The 19894-nt window shown below is 35.3% G+C and overlaps 1 long non-coding RNA gene across 5 annotated transcripts in view; it reads right to left on the reverse strand.

Annotated features, from left to right (window-relative positions):
• Nucleotides 1-19894, reverse strand: part of LOC113834355 — a 100284-nt gene that overhangs the window by 56058 nt on the left and 24332 nt on the right. For 4 of the 5 annotated variants that reach the window (XR_003482833.2, XR_003482832.2, XR_003482831.2 and 1 more), the window contains exon 2: nt 13308-13384. This is a non-coding gene — a long non-coding RNA (uncharacterized LOC113834355). Of the gene's footprint in view, nt 1-11258; nt 11410-13307; nt 13385-19894 lie in introns of those variants that run through there. The other variant, XR_003482835.2, reaches the window with a different exon arrangement.

Here is a 19894-nt window from a genome sequence, read left to right on the forward strand (position 1 = left end):
ATTATGTTAACTTCTAATGTAAATAATAAGAAATCCCCATATAATATAATATATGTGCTATATATACAGTGTAGTATATAACACATACTATATATTTATATTAATATATAACCTACAGTAATATATTTGTATTAATAATGTATTTTCCAATCACCAGCATTGAATCTTTGGTTAAGGAAGAAAACTTGAGCTACATATTAGATCCATCACATATAATAATAAAGATTAGCATATGATATCCTATCATAAGAAATGAACTGGGCTTTTAATACACTTTGTTATAATTCTCCTATGGAGCTACCTTTGATATAATTTTTGAATTGGACTATGAATAGTTAATGAAGTAATGAGTGATTTAAAATGAAATACTAATTGGCTAGTAATCATTGCACAGAAACCATCGCACACAGACTAATGTCTCCTTTATCCCTAACATGTTTATTAAAGGTTTCTCTGACACATAGTTTTACATCAGACTCTCTGATCCATTAAATAAAATTAAATACAGTACATGTTTTCCAGGTGGTACTGATATTTCAAAGCAAACTGAAGATTTTTTGGAGGATGGCTTAAAATAATTTTATACAGCATAAGTACATAGCCCTGCCAAAACGAAAAGGGTACTCCACATTTAGATAACACCAGTAAATTGATGCATTATACAATTTCTGTACATCATTTATATGTGCACAAATGAAGTAGCATAAAAGGCATCACCATAAATCATTTCTATTTCATTATTTAAATTATAGAAGGTCACCTCCAACATTGAGACAATATTAGCTATTTTGTTTACTTGGGGTAGAAAAGAAAGTCCATAATCTCTTAAAGGATTGCAAGTCCTTTTTTCCTTTGAATTCTGTGCTTTTATCCATCTCATTTTTATGGTATTTTTGATACTGATTTTTCCAGAGAAACAAAACACATGATAGATAATGTGAAACATAAATTTCCTGAGCTAAATGGAGTCCATTAAGACCAGTGCTGGGTACAAAGCTGTTAGATAAGGGATGGCAGCTTACCATAAATTAAGCAGTAGCTGTTCAAGGGAGTATGCAGAAGCATCCTTAGATTCTCAGTAGCTCATTTATCAACAACAGAGAATGTACTCTGTTTCAAATGTAGAATATTAATGGCAGATGTAAAAAGTCTTATGAAATCGTTCCATTTTTGATAATGCATAAGGCCATGTTCAAATTGGAAAACTGTTGACTACATACTGCTTGCTGACAGTTTGATTACATAAAGGCCAAGAAATATGGATTCTCTTTTATTTGTTTTATATTACTGTAGTCTATTTAGATGTCATTTCCAAGGGTGTGGGATACTTTAGAAGTCACAAGGAAGTTTTTTATAAATTAACTTGGAAACTGAGCATGCAGTCTCACACAGAATGGTGAAGAGTGGCTAGATGGAGTCTCAAAAGAAAGTAGCTTAAAACTCTTTCATGCAAAGCATAAAATGTATGCCCTAAACATAGGTGCACTGATTCTTAGAGCTATGTTTGCTGAGAATAAAGACAGTATCTCACTCTCATGAGTTACAGTGCAAACAAACATTCTCTGCCTTCAGTGTCAGTGTTGATTCTGTGTTTCCCTCTGTCATGTTTACACAAAAAGACCAAGACAATCAGAAGCAAAAAGAGGAGGTAGGTGCTAAATAAAGACAAAATCAAAAGTTTTCAAGTATCCCTAAAATTAAAATCTGCCTTTCCTTCTTTGGGGTCATGAATTGCTCGGGAGCTGTACCTCCTGCAAATTCACTTGATGGCTGGGACAGAGTGTTCTGGCTCAGGCACCTTACAGTCTTTTGATCAGAATTCTGAACATTTGGCATTAATGAAAAATAAATTCACAGTCAGACTGTTTATTCCAAATAACTTCATAAAGCAAATTCATTATAAATTTACAGCACAAAAATAAAATGTGAGGTTACTAAACTCTAACAGCAAGACTTATTTCATTTAGGTGACAGATACATGAAATTATATTTCCTGTCCATCAGAATATTGTCTAATCACTGATATATATATATATATATATATATATATATATATATATATACACTAAATTTGGAAACATTACTTTTATATTTCTATAAAAGTGATTTGACAAATAATTTTGGATAAACCAAAGAAGTCTCCCATGGAAATATTCATTGTCTAGAAAAATAATAAGAATGTAACATAAAGATAAAGAAAACCATTGTTTTGTTTTATAATAATGCAAGATTGTAGAAAATGCATGATTGTAAAATAATCACTTGTGGAATATACAAATTTTTAATTTCTGGGTCAAAATGTAAGCCCTGAGTGAAGGATTTAGAATATGGTGTTAAAGGATGCTTGGATAGAGACAGGACAATCATAAAAGAAAGTGTAGGTTCAGAATAAAGAGGAATCCTTTAAGCCAGTGACAACAGTGAGTTACTGAAGGTTAAATTCTTGGAAAAAAATCTCAAGACATGGTATGAAATATGAACTAAAATTAATCCTAGGATGAAGACACTGGAATAATTTTAACTTTAATGTCATTCCGTAGTTAAGTGCTGCCTCTAAAGACACAATAAATCCTAGTCACTGGTTCACCCCGCCCTGCCCTCTGCTGAGATGAGTGTCAGCTCTGCCCCCACCCCAACTCCTGCCATCACCCCCTCCATGGAACTTTCTGGGCCAACTCCTGGCACGGTGTGGACTGGCCCAAACAGGGAGGATCTCCCTGAGTCCAGAAACACCTCAATCTAGTTTCCCCCATGGCCTGCCCTCCTCCCTCTGCTTGAGTAAGGAGAATACCAGGAGAGGCCAGACAGAGTAGCAGATGCTGAAATGTTGGCCCACATACACGACTAGGTGAGAAGAATAGATAGAGAGACCCCACCTGCACCCACTGGAAGAAGACATGGGAAGACAACAGAATAAGAACACATTCAACAACAGAAAGACCAGTATGACACCACCAGAATCTAGGGACTCCACACCAGCAATACCTGAAAAGCACAACACAGAGGAAGAAGAACAGATGGACCTTAAAAACTACTTTATGAAGATGATAGAGACCCTTGAAGAGGAAATGAGAAAATCTCTTAAAGATAAAGAAGAAAACGCAAACAAAAAATCAATCAATCAATAAATCTCTTAAAGAATCTAAATAAATCCAAGAAAAAATAACCAAAGAAGTGAAGGAAACAAGTGAAACAGTTCAAGGATTAAAAGATGAAATAGAAACAATAAAGAAAAGAGAAACTGAGGGAATGCTGGAAATAGACTGGATAAAGAACCAGGAACTAAAGATGTCAACATAACCAATAGAATACAAGAGATGGAAGAGAGAATCGTGGTTGTTTAAGACTCACTAGAAGATATGAAGTCATTGACCAAAGAAAATCTCAAGTCCAACAAATATTCAGAATATATGGGACACTGTGAATTAGCCAAACCTAGGAATGATAGGTATAGAAGAAGGTGTGGAAAAACAGATCAAAGGTACAGAAAACATATTTAACTGAATCGTAGAAGAAAACTTCCCCAACCTAAAGAAGGCTATGCCTATGGAAGTACAAGAAGCGTATAGAACATCAAATAAACTGTAGCACAAAAAGAAGTCCCCTTGACACATAATAATCAAAACACCAAACTTACAGAATAAAGAAAAAATATTAAGAGCAGCAAAGGAAAAAGGTCTAGTAGCATATAAAGGCAGACCTATCAGAATCACACCTGGCTTCTCCATGGAAACTTTGAAAGCTAGAAGGTCCTATAAATGCTAAGGAAACATGGATGCCAACCCAGACTACTGTACTCAGCAAAGATTTCAATTATTATAGATTGAGAAAACAAGATATTCCATGACAAAACCAGACTTAAATAATACATATTCACAAATCCAGCCCTACAGAAATTACTGGAAGAAAAACTCCAACCCAATGAAGATAACTACCCTCACAAAAACATAGGCAATAGATAATCACACTTTACCAAACACCAAAAGAAAAAGAGGGGGAAATCCACACATAATAATATCACCAAAAATAAATCTAAAACAAACAAGAACCAATAATCAATGGATATTAATATTCCTCAATGTCAATGGTCTTATCTGGCCTATAAAAGATAAAGGCTAACATAATGGATACAAAGACAGAATCCATCCTTCTGCTGCATATAAGAAACACACATCAACTTCAAAGACAGACATTATCTCAGAGTAAAGATTTGGGAAAAGATTTTCCACACAAATGGACCCAAGAAACAAGCTCATGTACAATCCTAATATCTAACAATTGAGACTTCAAACTAACATCAATCAAAAGAGATGAAGAAGGGCATTTCATACTCATCACAGGAAAAGTCCATCAAGATGAAGTCTCAATCCTGAACATCTATGCCCCAAATACAAAGGCAACTACATTTGTAAAAGAAACATTATTAAAGCTCAAACCACACATAAATTCTCATACACTTATAGTAGGAGACTTCAACATCACACTTTCACCTAGACAGGAACACCAGACAAAATCTTAACAATGAAACAAAGGAAATAACAGAAGTTATGCCCCAATTGGGATTAACAGATATTTATAGAACATTCCATCCAAACACAAAAAAATTATACCTTCTTCTCAGCTCCACATGGAAACTTCTCTAAAATTGACCACATATTCGGTAGCATAGCAAAACTCCCCAGATACCAAAAAATATTGGAATAACCCCCCCCTGTATCTTATCAGACAACCATGCTTTAAAGAAAGCATTCAACACCGACAAGAACAAAGATTGTAGAAATCCTAACAAAAACATGGAAATTTAATAATGCAGAATTGCACCATTCCTGGGTCAAGGAAGAAATAAAATAACAAATTAAAACTTTCTAAAATTTAATGAGAATGAAGACACAACATAACCAAATGTATGGGACACTTTGAAAGCAGTGCTAAGAGCAAAGTTCGTAGCACTAAGTGCCCACATGAAAAAACAGGAACATAATCACACTAGAGAATTGACAGCACAACTGAAAGCTCTACAACAAAAAGAAGCAATCTCACCCTAGAAGAGTAGACACCAGGAAATAATCAAACTGAGGCCTGAAATCAATAAAGTTGAAACTAGGAAAACATTACAAAAAATCAATGAAATAAAAAGTTGGTTCTTTGAGAAAATCAACAAGATAGACAAACCTCTATCCAAACTAACCAAAAGGCTGGAAGAGCATGCTAATTAAAAAAAATCATAAATGAAAAGTGGGACACAGCAATGGACACTGAGGAAATCCAGAGAACCATCAGATCATATTGGAAAATCTGTCCTCAAAATTCAAAAATCTAAAGGATATGAACAATTGTCTGGATAGATATCATGTACCACAATTAAATCAAGAAAAGAAAGATAAGCATCTTAAATATACCTGTAACCCTTAATGAAATAGAAGGAGTCATCAAAAGTCTACCAGAGCCCCCCCCAAAAAAAAATCCCTGATGGCTACAATTACATTGATACACAAGCCACAAAAAGACATAACTAAAAAAGAGAACTATAGACCTATATCCCTTATGAACAAAATACTAAACAAATTACTGGCAAATAAAATCCAAGAACACATCAGGAAAATCATCCATCATGATCAGTAGGCTTCATCCCAGGGATACAAGGATGGTACAACATACAAAAATCCATCAATGTAATCCACCATATAAACAAAGTTAAAAAGAAAAAACACATGATCATCACACTAGATGCTGAAAAAGCCTTTTACAAAATCCAACATCCCTTCATAATAAAAATCTTGGACCGAACATGAATAACAGGAACATATCTAAAATTGATAAAAGCAATATACACCAAACCAAGAGCCAACATCAAACTAAATGGAGAGAAACTCAATGTTATTCTTCTAAAATCAGGATCAAAACAAAGGTGTCCACTGTCACCTTCTCTCTTCAATATTGTATTTGAAGTTGTAGCTAGAGGAATAAGACAAGAAGAGGAGATCAGGGAATACAAATTGGAAAAGAAGAAGTCTAACTTTCACTATTTGCAGATGATATGATAGTCTACATAAGTGACCTGAAAAACTCCTGCAGCTGATAAACACCTTCAGCAAAGGAGCAGGATACAAAATTAACTCAAAAACATCAGTAGCTCTACTATGTACAGATGATAAACACAATGAGAAAGAAATAAGAGAAACATAAACCTTTACAATAGCCACAAACAACATAAAATATCTTGGGGGTGATGCTACCCAAACAAGTGAAAGACCATATAATAAGAAATTTGAATCTTTAAAGAAAGAAAATAAAGAAGATACCAGAAAATGGAAGGATCTCCCTTGCTCTCAGATAGGTCGGATCAACATAGTAAAGATGGCCATCTTGACAATAAAAATCTACAGATTCAACAAGTTTCCCATCAAAATCACAACTCATTTCTTCACAGAATTCAAAAGAACAATACTCAACTTTATATGGAAAAACAAAAAACCCAGTATAGCCAAAAACATCCCTGTACAATAAAGGAATTTATGGAAGCATCACTCTCGCTGACATCAAGCTTTATTATAGAGCCATAGTCCTGAAAACAGCTTGTTATTGGCACAAAACTAGACAGATAGACCAATGGAATCAAATTGAAAACCCTGATATTTACTCACACACCTACGCACAGCAAATATTTGACAAAAAAGCTAAAATTATACAATGGAAAAAAGAAAACTTTTTTAACAAATGGTGCTGGTGTAACTGGATTTGGACATGTAGAAGATTGCAGATAAATCCATATCTCTCACCATGCACAAAACTTAAGTCCAAATAGGTCAAAGACCTGCACATAAATTCATCCATACTGAACCTCTTAGAAGAGAAAGTCAGAGGTACCATTGAAGGAATTGTTACATGACATGCTTCCTGAACATAACACCAGTAGCACAGACATTGGGATTTACAATTAATAAATGGGTCCTCCTGAAACTGAGAAGCTTCTGTATGGCAAAGGACACAGTCAGCAAGACAACGACGGCCCACAGAATGGGAAAAGATCTTCATCAACCCCACTTCTGACAGAGGGCTGATATCCAAAATATACAATAACTCAAGAAGCTAGCCACCAAAACACTGAACAATGAAATTAACAATTGTGGTGCAGAACTAAATAGAGAATTCTCAACTAAAATGACTGAAAGACACTTAAGAAAGTGCTCAACATCCTTAGCCATTAGGGAAATGCAATTCAAAACAACTCTGAGATACTATCTTACACCTGTCAGATTGGCTAAAATCATAAACACCAATGACAGTCTATGCTGGAGAGGATGTGGAGAAAAAGGAACACTCTTACATTGCTGGTCAGAGAGCAAACTTGTATGACCACTTTGGAAATCATTAATTAATCATTTTTCAGGAAAATGGGAATCAGTCTACCTCAAGATCCATCAATTTCTCTCTTGGGCATATACCCAAAGAATGCACATTCAGACCACAAGGACATATTTTCTACTATGTTTATAATAGCAAGAATCTGGAAGCAACCTAAATGCTCCTCAAATGAATAATGGATAGAGAAAATGTGGTACATTTACATAATGGAGTACTACTCAGTGTAAAAAGCAGTGGAATCTTGCAATTCACAGGCAAATGGATGGAACTAGAATCAACCAGCCTGAGTAAGGTACCCCAGTCACAAAAAGATAAACATGGTATGTACTCACTCATATATGATTTTTAGACATAGAGCGAAGGAATACCAGCCTACAATCCACATCAGCAAGAAACTAGGAAACAAGGAGGACCCCAAATGAAGAATGCCTGGTCCCCTGGAGAATGGGAAAGGGACAGGATCTCCTGAGCTAATGAGAGCATGAGGGTAGGGGAGAAGGAGCTGGGAGAAAGAGAGGGGGAGAAGAGGAGGGCAGAGGAGGAAATGGGGGAGCAGGGAGGTTGACTCAGGGGAAAAATAGAGGAGAGCAAGATGAGAGATACCATAATAGAGGGAGCTATTATAAGTTCGAGGAGAGATCTGGCACTAGGGAGATTTCCAGATATCTACAAGGATGACACCATCTGGCAATCTAAGCAATACTGGAGAGGCTACTCTAAATTCCCTTCCCCTGTAATGAGACTGATGACTGCCTTATATGCCATCCTAGAGCCTTCATTTAGTGGCTGATGAAAGCAGAGGCAGACACCCACAGCTAAACACTGAATTAAACTCTGGAACCCAGTTGCAGATAGGGAAGAGTGATGAGCAAAGAGGTCAAGACTTTGCTAGTGAAAACTACAGAAGCAGCTATCCTTAACAAGGGGGAGCTCATGGACCCCAGACTAAGGGCTGGGAGGCCAGCATGGGACTGATCCAGACCCCTGAACATGGAATAGGAAGAAGGGACTTTGGGAGCCCATCCCATGTGAAGGGATGCTCTCTCACCCTGAACACATGGAGGAGGTCCTAGGGCCCCGCCCAGGAGGATATGACAGACTTTCAGATCCCCCATGGAGGGCCTTACCCTCCCTGGGGAGCAGAGGCAGGTGGAACGAGGGCTAGTGGGAGTGGAGTAGAAGGGGAGAGAGAGGGAGCAGGGATTAACATGTAAAGCAGGCTTGTTTCTAATTTGAATTAATATAAAACAAGAATAAAAAAAATCCTAGTTACTGCCACTGGCGATGCTTGTAAATGTGATTTCCTAGATGCGTAGGTGATATCTGAGTTCCAAGCATACCATGGTTGGAGCACTGGAGCATATCTGCTTCACATCACTAGTAGAATTGACAATCTATATCACATTAATGGAAAAGGTTATCTTTAACCAAAAGAGCACTTCTTAACTATATTTTATGCTGAGTTATTTTTTTTATTTTGTTTTGGTTGTTTAATTTAGAAATGTATATATATATATATATATATATATATATATATATATCTGAGACAGAAAAAAATTATGTGAAGTAATATTAATGTTTATAAAGGTCCATGGAAATAGATGAATTACATCAAAACATATCAAACTTATGAACTGGATATTATCTAAGGATATTTATATTTTTAATATAAAATGTTGTAAAAATTGGTTAAGAAATGTTTGACCTCTGTAATCTTTTACAAGTTTTATATAATTTTAACCAAACCTGAATAATTAAAAAGAGAAAGAACATGGTTTTGAAAAAATGAAAAAGACATGAAATCATAGCATGGATTAATTACAATGATATAGATTAGAAATGTAATCATTGCTAAACTATTTTTTCCTGAATGCTGTGTGACATCTGACCGACTCTTAGGACACATATATTTTTGTGGACTTGAATATGATGAGCAATATGCAGGCTATGACTTATCTTAAGGTGAAATTGTAGCTGGAGAAGTTAGTGTTGTTACTTTTCCAGAGCAACATGTGTGGTAGTGCAGAGATCAGATGGACCCTGTTTGTGAAGCTTTTGTTAATTACCCTCTTCCTTGATGACTAAAATGAAGCTGCTATAATTAAGTGACAGAAGTGGCATACTTGAGGCAAAGGAACAGTGTCTTTTCTATTGCTTGTTAGCAAGAGAAAATGAATCCTTTGTTCAGAGGAAATAACAGAATAACATACAGATCATATTAAGATTTTTAAAAACTTCCTCACTGGGGCACTTGAAAGGTTATACCGAGGCCTGAGTCACCCAAACTGCCTGGGGTCTAGCTGGCTCTTCCATCACTCTCTCTGCTGGAGCACACAACAGAATACAGTAAAATGGTGTAGTGAGTGTCTTGATTAAATACCAGGCCAGTAAGCGTCTCAATTAAAAGACTTACTTTCTTTGTGCATTCTGTGTATGCAGAAAGCAAAAACATCAAAATAGATTTAAATTTGTAATTACAATGTGGTTAACTTTAAAACAATTAAGGCTCCATCTTGGCATTTAAATCATTCTTTAGTATTTTTCTTGTCCCTTGCCTTTCAATGGGGACAGGTCATACACATATGTATGGGAATGATGTATTATTGTAGGTTAAGTCCTATTTATGTATTGCTGACAACTTGAAAGTTCATATGCTAAAATCATCTGTGCAATTTACTATATATTAAAAGTGAAATCACAGTAAGAATAGAAAATAAATCCCTTTTTGATTATTTAATATAAATTTATGCCAGTTATGTCAGTTTGCTTATAAACTGAATTATAAGATAAAGCCCTTGCCAGCTATAAATCACTCTGACTAGTGCTTTTTTTCCTGTCACAGTACATTTTATAAATAAGGTGTAAATTTATAATGCTAGAATATGTGAGTCAATAAATAGCTCCTGAAGGTGATGAAACGCCAAAATGAAGCTGACATGTGTGAAAACCACCAAATTAGTAGTAGGTTGCACCTGTCTGTGTAATGGAAATGGCTTACACTGGTCAAATTTTAGAAATAAAGAAATCAAAAGTTCAATTGAATTAATCAAAAGCCCCACTACTATTTTAATCATTTTTCTGGTTTGTAGGCAAAAAGAGAAATGTAATAAACTGAAGACATTTTTTTAATGGCAAATTTTTAAATTACTATTATTTGTGATCCCTGGTACTGTAAATTTTCTCCGCTTTAAGCTAATGTGCTGTTAGAATATTTGCTAGCTCCTGAGAGCACTTCCTTTTGATGTATGCTATTGCATAACAAGGCCATTCCTTTGAGTTTTAGGGCCACACTTAGAAATATCTGCAACAGTTTTTGTTGCTGATACTATTATTGTATTGTTTATTCTCTAGCAAAAGTTGGACTCAGAACCATAATCCTTCTTCATAATCCCAGTTTCCCAGATGCTGGAACCAAGGCATGTGCCACAGTGTCCACATCCACAGTGCAACTGTGAGCATTCAAATGATAACATTCACTTAGGAAAAAAATAAATTTTTTTTTTGTCAGCAAAGGCATAGAAAGCTTTGTGAAGTATATAGTATAGCCAAAATGAGTTGTTGGCTTCCTGGGAATTGTAAGTAGTATGTAAAAACTGGAATAATTTTGAAAAATTTTCCTTTAAATAGAAGGCCAGGCAGTGGTGGTGCACACCTTTAATCGAAGCACTCGATAGGCAAAGGTAGGTGGTTCTCTGGGAGTTTGAGGCCAGCTTGGTCTGCAGAGTGAGTTTTCCGACAGGCTTCAAAGCTCAATGGAGAGACCTTGTCTCAAAAAAATTGAATATATTATTTTCCTTCAATTTTTGTTCATGATCAATTATGTAATATATTTGACATAAAATAATACACAAGGAAATTTATTTTGTTTTTGACTTTTTTGCCATGAATATAGCTGTGTGCTTTATAAATAAAAAACATGGTAATTATTAGCAAAATAGTAGGTTAATGATGTCTTTCAGCAGTTAACTTGGAGTATGATCAGAAGATACTTTCCCAGGAATATTCTGCATATTTTAAGGAATTCACAGGTATGATTCCCAGCACCTGTGAACATAAATTGTAGTAGAAAAGATCTGCAAATTTACCTCTGTAGAGTAAATTTCATTGAAAAGAAACAAAAAGCTTTTCGACGAAAACTATCAGATGTAATGGCAAGTAAATTAAATGTACAGTAGAGACATACACTTTTCATATCAGATAGTTAATTTTCTCTTGCATAGAAATGCATTAATCACCATGTGTGATGGTGTAAAATGCAGACACAGTGATCAACTTGACAGTAGTGACAAAAGAATTCAACAATTCAGAATATAGCTCATACTAACAGTTGGGAAGGAGCAGTTGTTGGTTAACTTGGTTATTTTGTTGTAAATGGAGAATTTATAAAAATATAAAGTATCAATATGCAAAATATATGCAAATACAACATACACACAAAATGAACAAGAATAAAACACACACACACACACTCCTTTTCAAGACTATTTCAAAATAGTATAAAAATCTTTCAGAAAGATAAATCACATACTTGTGCTATTTGATCACCAGAATCATGTAAGTAATTTTAGGTACAAAAATCTATGTCCTTATTTGAAAAAGTAAATATGTTAGTGTCTCTCTCAATCAGAGGTTGCTTAAAACTTCAAGTAAAATGATATTTTTAAAATAGTTTTGTCAAATTTAAACTGTTTAATACATGTAATTAAGAAGGGGCAGGATAGAAATTCAATATATAATAGAAATTATCTATAACTCAACCAGTTACATTTTATGGACCAAGGACTTGACATGATACAAAGTTGGTGATCTTGTTTCAAGGTGTATTTGGAAACAGACTCATTAGGTTAAGACCTACCCCATATCTGCTGAGTCATTTTAACACTGATACAATAAAAAAAACTATAGTTTTCTTATAGAATGACTTGACTTAAAATGGCTCAGATGTTAAGAGCTCTAGCTGCTCTTCTAGAGGCCTCCAGTTCAATTCCCAGCAACCACATGGTGGCTCACAACCATCTGTAACAAGAAAATTACAAAACAAAAAGTGTCATGAATGCCAGTGATTAGTGATGTTTGTATATATGTTAGCTTATGTCAAACAGCCTTAATATTTGAAATCACAAACTCTACATGAATTAAGAATGAGTAAAAATTAGACAAATAATTTATGAGCATTACATTGGTATAACACATGAGAGATAAAGGTAAATTGTACCTTTCTCCTCTCTCTCTCTCTCTCTCTCTCTCTCTCTCTCTCTCTCTCTCTCTCTCTCTCTCTGTGTGTGTGTGTGTGTGTGTGTGTGTGTGTGTGTATGTGTGTGTGTGTGAACCACATTATGCAATTAGTAGTTTAGGTCAAGAAAAGTTTTCTATGAATAAAAATTTGTGAATATATATTTGGTGTGTGTGTGTGTGTGTGTGTGTGTGTGTGTGTGTGTGTGTGTGTATGTTAAATGGAACAGCCCAAGGTGCAGCAGTGCTTACCTGCTTACCTGCTGTAGTCACTATTAACTAGGCCCTATATCACCTTAGGAACCCAGTAGAAAATTGAGAACCAGGCAATCACCACATCTAAGCCACTGCAGTAATGAAAAGTAGCACTAAATTGAGGTTCCCTGATGCCTATGGTTTTGTTTTTTTATTTATTGACATAATCTTTTAAAAGATTAAGCCCTTCCTAAACAAACATCAGAAAGTCCTATAAACCATACTTAATTTCAACAAGGTTATTTGTCCCTGGACTTCCCAGCTGTGAAAAAGACAAGTTAGAGACTGTAGCGCCATGCTCTGCTGTTCCACACCCTGTTTGCTTTGTATTTCAAGATGGATTTTAAATTCTTGATAGTCAAAGATCAGGATGACATAAATGTGTTGATACAGACTTTATAAAGCTTACTAAAGGTAAACTATTGTTGTAACTAACCATTCAATTTTTCACTTACCATGTTGTTGAAGGGAAAATAGAAACGTGATTGTGGAGTAATGAGGTGTGGAGAGATCCTGAAAAAGCAAAGAGATCCTGAAAAAGGAAAGAGTGTAATTATAGACTTCCATTGCTGAACTGGCTGTACTAGACCATAGTACATATTAAAATCTGTTTATTCCAATGAAAAGAAACAAACATGGCTAATAAAGTCTTGCCGAAGACTTAGAAGAAAGCAGAATACCTAAGGCCAAGCAATGGCTTTCAGTTCAGAAAAGCAACTGTTCATCATCACAGGCAAAACAGGAAATGTTTTCACCTGACTCATGGCCAGGTGAATTTTTTAACAGGAAATCTGGAAAACAAGTTAACAGACACCTAAATGCTTAAATTTTATACTGTGAAACAGGAATGGGAACATGACAGGGTTGGAGAGATTTCAGAATACAAAAGAAAGTCTGTAATTATCAATAAAGGGAAAGAAAGTGACACATGATAGAACTGACAAGCAGAGTGGATATGTCAGCTGACACTGGGAAGCCCAGACTCTCACAAGCACGGATGGAAGAACGAAATGATTATGGGAGGTGAAGCACAAGCAAGATGAGGGAAAAGAGCATTCAAATACAGAAGAACTTTTTAGAAGACGAGAAATAAGCAAAGGGCTAGGCAGAATGATATGATAATAGTGGTGCTGTGGTAAGCCGGATTAATATGAATAGCACATAATTGTTTAATTATTACTATGTGCCAGAACTACTCTGGTGGATACGTATATCAAATACATGAAGCAAATGATGTTCATAACTCATTGTAATCAGTCAAGTAGGGCACAAAGAATTAGCTAAATAGTCCTCAAATCAAGATGGATACAAAAAAGCTAAGGAGGCAGATATAAAATTGTCTTTCAGAATATTGTGGACTGACAGTGGATGAGTAAGAGGAGGCAAATATGTTCTAATTATCAGGTATAATACCATATGTAGAGTAAGATTTCAAAGGTGGACCATTTGTTACAATGTTCACACACAGTTATTGTGCTAGTGAAACAGAAAGCATTTCCAATTAGAGTCTGAGTCACAACAATTGCAAACCCCAAGATTCATAAATAACTTATGTGACTGAAGAGAATATTATTGATTTTAAAAATATAACCATTTATATTCAAGTTAGATGTTTCAGGTGTTTTCCTCAATTTATTTGTCTAACTGGCCTTGAATTTACAAACAATCCTCTTCCTTTCACTAACTCAGGAGTGAGATTACAGTGTTTTGCCACTAGTTTCTTTTATCTGAAGGTTTTATATGTAATAAAGTTTATCTGGAGAAAGTTACTGTTATTATAAGTTATATAGGATAAAGTAATGAACATAACACTGGAAATGTCATAAAATGGTGTAATAAGTGAAAGGACACAGCCTATTTGAATATTAAGTACTTTCTGAAATAGAAAAAGCAGAAGAAAAGATGGGCTATTTAATACAGTTCTCAAAGCTTGTGCAATGGTCATAGGTGGACAATATTAATCCTTTAGTGACTGGTAAATAATACAACAAGGAATGAAAGCATAATAGCATGATACCAAGGATAGGTGGAATTTAAAAGCAATTTATTTCCATCCAAATTTCTCTTTTGCAATAGGCTGCAAGCCCAGGACCTCATACATGCTAGGTAAATGCTCTAAAAATAGAGTCACATCACTATCCCTTCATCCAGGTCTCTATAACATATATTTACTATACTGAATATCAGTAAGAACAGTAAGAATTACATTGAGGAAATAATGTGACAAAATAATTGGTTAAAAATAAGAATGCATTTTTGGTTTTGAGGCTAGCCTTTAATGGCTGAGCCCATGAAAGTGGGAGATACCCTTGAACATATTGGTACAGGAGAACGCCTCCTGAACATTACACCAGTAGCACAGACATTGAAATCTATAATTAATAAATGGGACCTCCTGACACTGAGAAGCTTCTGTAAGACAAAGGACACAGTCAGTAAGACAAAACAACAGCCCACAGAATGGGAAAAGGTCTTCACCAACCCCACATCTGACAGAGGGCTGATTTCCAAAATATACAATGAACTCATAAAGCTAGCCACCAAAACACCAATCAATGAAATTAAAAAGTGGGGCACAGAACTAAATAGAGAATTCTCAACAGAAGAATCAAAATGTCTTTCAGCCATTTAAGAAAGTGTTCAAAATCCTTAGCCATCAGAGAAATCCAACTCAAAACAACTCTGGGATACCATGCCACACCGGCCAGAATGGCTAAAATCAAAAACACCAATGACAATCGATACTGGAGAGGATGTGGAGAAAAAGGAGCACTCCTCTGTTGCTGGTGGGAGTGCAAACTTGTAAGACCATTCTGGAAATTAGTATTGCAGTTGCTTAGGAAAATGGGAATCTGTCTACCTCAAGATCCAGCAATTCCTCCCTTGGACATATACCCAAATAATGCACCTTCATACAACAAGGACATATGTTCAACCATGTTCATAGCAGCATTGTTTGTAATAGAAAGAACCTGGAAGCAGCCTAGATGCCCCTCAACTGAAAAATGGATAGAGAAAATGTGGCACATTTACACAATGGAATACTACTTAGCAGAAAAAAAGCAAAGGAAATTTGAAATTCGAAGGCAAATGGATGGAACTAGAAACAACCATCCTGAGTAAGGTAACCCAGTCACAAAAAGACAAACATGGTATGTACTCACTCATATATGAATTTCAGACATAGAACAAAGGATCACCAGCCTACAATCCTCTTCACCAAAGAAACTAGGAAACAAGAAGGACTCTAAGAGAAAAATGCATGGTCCCCAGAGCATGGGAAGGCCCAGGATCTCCTAAGCTAATTCAGAGCAAGAAGGGGAGAGGGAGCTGGCAGAATGTGAGGAGGAGAAGAGTAGGGGAGATGAGGAAATGGAGGAACAGAATGTTTGAGTTGGGGGAAGAATAGAGGAGAGCAGAATGAGGGATATCAACAGAGGGAGCCATTATAGGTCCGAGGAGAGATCTGGCACTAGGGAGATTTCCAGAGATCTACAATGATGACACCAACTGACAATCAAGGCAGTGGTGGAAAGGCTACCCTACATATCCTTCTCCTATAATGAAATTGATGACTACTTTATATGCCATCCTAAAGCCCTCATCCAGTGGCTGATGGAAGCAGAGGAAGACACCCACAGCTTTACACTGAGCTGAACTCTGGAACCCAGTTGCAGAGAGAGAGAAATGAAGATCAAGGGGGTCGGGATCAGGCTGGTGAAACTTATGAAACAGCTGGATGAACAAGGGGAGCACATGGCCCCCAGTCTACTGTCTGGGAGGCCATCATGGGACTGATCCAGACCCCTTTAAGTGGATGTCAACGAGGGGGCCCCTGAACCTTATGTGGCCTCTGGTAGTGGATCAGTATTTTTCCCTGGTGTAAGAAGGGACTTTGAGAGCAGAGTGGGGAAGGAGATGGTGGGGGATTGGGGATGGAGGGAGGAGAGGGAGAAGGAATTGACAAGTGAAATTATAATTTGTAAAAATTAAATAAAAAAGTTAAATAAAATAAAGCAAAAATGGTTTTCAACATCTAAAAATAAGAACATAGTGGTAATATTGTGTAAGTTCTTTTCAAAGAACTTTTATTGTTAAGTAGAAGTAAAAAATATAATAACAAGAAAGGGACAGTTTCTTTTAGCATAACAAGAATATACAGTACAAAATTAAACAGCTCAAAGATTTTGTTTTGTTTAGTTGGGTTTTTGTTTTTTGTTTTGTTTTATTTAGTTTCAACACTATCAGATTACTTTCTCCTTGGAACTAAAGAAGGTTTTGATGATCAGACCTATCATCTTGTTCCAAGAACCTGCAAACCTGTACAAATGTTAGAAATGAATTCAGAACATTCAATCTTGAAGGGAACTAACTATACTAGCCTTACCACTAAGGTAGAGTGGAAAGGGTTAGTCAGTAGAATGAGTTTTCCTTTTAACAAAGAATACGATAAACAGTTTATTGAGCATACTAAAAGAGGGGAGAAGCTTATCAGTCATTAGAGTATCGCCTGTAACTCAGAAAAATGAGATGTTAAGTCTTTATTTTGGAGAAGTATTTTTTTTTTTCAGTTAGGGTAACTTTCTGTGTACAGCTATCTGGCATATTATTTATACCATAGGAAGGAGCATGGTAGTCCAGATTGAGCAGGTGACAATCAGAGATAGTTAATGAGAATTACTGGGCAAGTAATTTCCAATCATGTCATCTGTGTTTAGCACATACTGGTCAGGTACAAAAAGGTCCATGGAAATAAAGTCCAGCAATACAAATTCAGTCCTGGTTAACCTGTGTTCAGTCTTCATCAATAGATTGGGTCCCACTATTTCAGTGCTTATAGCTTGAGATTTCTAAATAATATCTGGGAAAATTCCCCAAGAGGACACACTTCATTTTCATGGGTTCTTATTAATAGTCTTCCATCAGCACTAAACATGACCCTAGTACAATTAATGTGTTTTTAAAGCAGCAATAGACAATGGTAGGAAACAGAGCCAAACTTTGTCTCTTTCATACACTCTTGACAAGGAGGATAAGTCTGATTGCACATGATTCTAATGATTACATATGTCCTTTACAGAGACACATACAGATTTATATTAACTGATGTAAACCCAACCAATGACATAAATTTATAATGTGAAATATGTAGAAATAATAAAATATACACTGTATTGAAAACAGTCAGTAGTAACTTCATTTCTAAGATGTATCTAATTCTGTATCCTTTCACAGATTATTATATTAAGCTTCATTCATGATTTTACTGACATATCCAAAGGGTCAAAATAAAATATGAGATTTCATTTTATGACTGATCAATATGTGAAAAATCTAGATCTCATCATAACTTGTAATTACCAGGCATACCACTGAGTCCTCCTGATATTTGTGTAAGTTGTTTGTTGGTGATCAGAAGACCAAGCACTTAATTCACTACACAAGACACATTAATATTTCAAATTTAGGAATTAAAATAAAATGTAAGTTGTAAAATGCAGTATTTAGTACATAGTAGACTAAGAAAGATTTAGGTAGTATTATTAATGTTATGCACAAGGCTAGGGGTACATCAACAAAAGGCATGCCATGGATTAAATTCCTCATGAACTCATTGATTTTATATATTGTTAGATGAAAGACAAAGGCATAGGGAGACACTGTATGATTGAAAGGATTCATGGAACAAAGCACAAATAATGAAATGAGAGTTTTAGGACACATGGAAGGGAGTTTCCAGGGGCTGTTCACATGACAGTACATGATACGATAGCAGCTTCCCTCTAATCCCAGTGCTGTATTTGACCGTGCTTGCCATATTTGACTATGTTTTCTGTAAAAGAATAACAACCTTTTATTGTTAATATAGCAAAAGTTGACGTTTTCTTCTCACAAACCCAATAACTCAGGTTTTAGAATAAACTTAAACAATGGCCAAACTAAGCCTAGAGATACTTCATGGTCACTGATGTAATCCTGCTTGTGTAAGGTTATAAAGTCAAATAACTTGATTTGAATTTCAAAGCAGATGCTTAATTAATAATTCAACAAAACATGTAATTACAATCTTAAGTAGATGCATAAAGGTAAAAATTTAAAACTGAACATTAATTGTGCTGTAAAGTGCTAGCACATTAGAATGTCTACTTAAAGTCATGAATGCTATGTGATGAGGGGAGTTTGGAAATGCTTCATGAGTCCCAAAGTCCGGTTCTCCTTCTCAGATTCTTGGAAGATTCTTCAAATTCCCTCTTGACAAATAAAGCCTCTCAGACTAGGACAGGGTAATTTCCAATGAACTCATTAGGTATAAAAATTTTCATATTGAAAATACATATATTACACTTAACGTCTTGAGAACTGCAGCTTAGCAACACAGAACAGCATATATTCCACTTGTTTACCTTCAAAAAGACTTGATTGAGTGTCCACCAAGACTACCAACATCATAAGAAAGATTTACAATGGAAACTATCAAAGCTCAAATTTAAATAACAGATATATATATATATATATATTATATATATATATATATATCATATAAATTTGTTTGCACAAACTTTGTACATTTATAAATCAACTGTCCTGAGGTATATTAGAAAAAATGTATATTCACTATCTGATTAATTATTTTCATTGATATTTCCTGCATACTACTACCTTAACTGGAATATTACAAATATTGCAAAACACAAGTAAGACATTTTTAAAAATATGTGCCTTAGACTATACAATAATGTGATGCTTTATGATTAGTCATTCAATTAGTATTACAACATGAGCCAAGTTTAATTGTTTCTTGAGAAAAATAGTTACTGAATGAAAGAAGTGAACCTGTTTTCTCATCTCCAAGGTTCTATGTTTCTTCTCATAAGAGCCCTGGACAAAAAATTAACACTCAAAGATGATGGCTGTACTAGGAAGTCTTGAAGTGTGGCTCTTTCCAATGCCTTCTCCACAACTTAAAGAAGGATTCAAAACCAAATAGGTAGGCTGAGATTGCTCATTTAAACAGTACACCAAATATCCCCCAAACACATCA

Source organism: Cricetulus griseus, chromosome 2 (assembly GCF_003668045.3).
Source record: "Cricetulus griseus strain 17A/GY chromosome 2, alternate assembly CriGri-PICRH-1.0, whole genome shotgun sequence".
NCBI classification, from domain to species: Eukaryota; Metazoa; Chordata; class Mammalia; order Rodentia; family Cricetidae; genus Cricetulus; species Cricetulus griseus.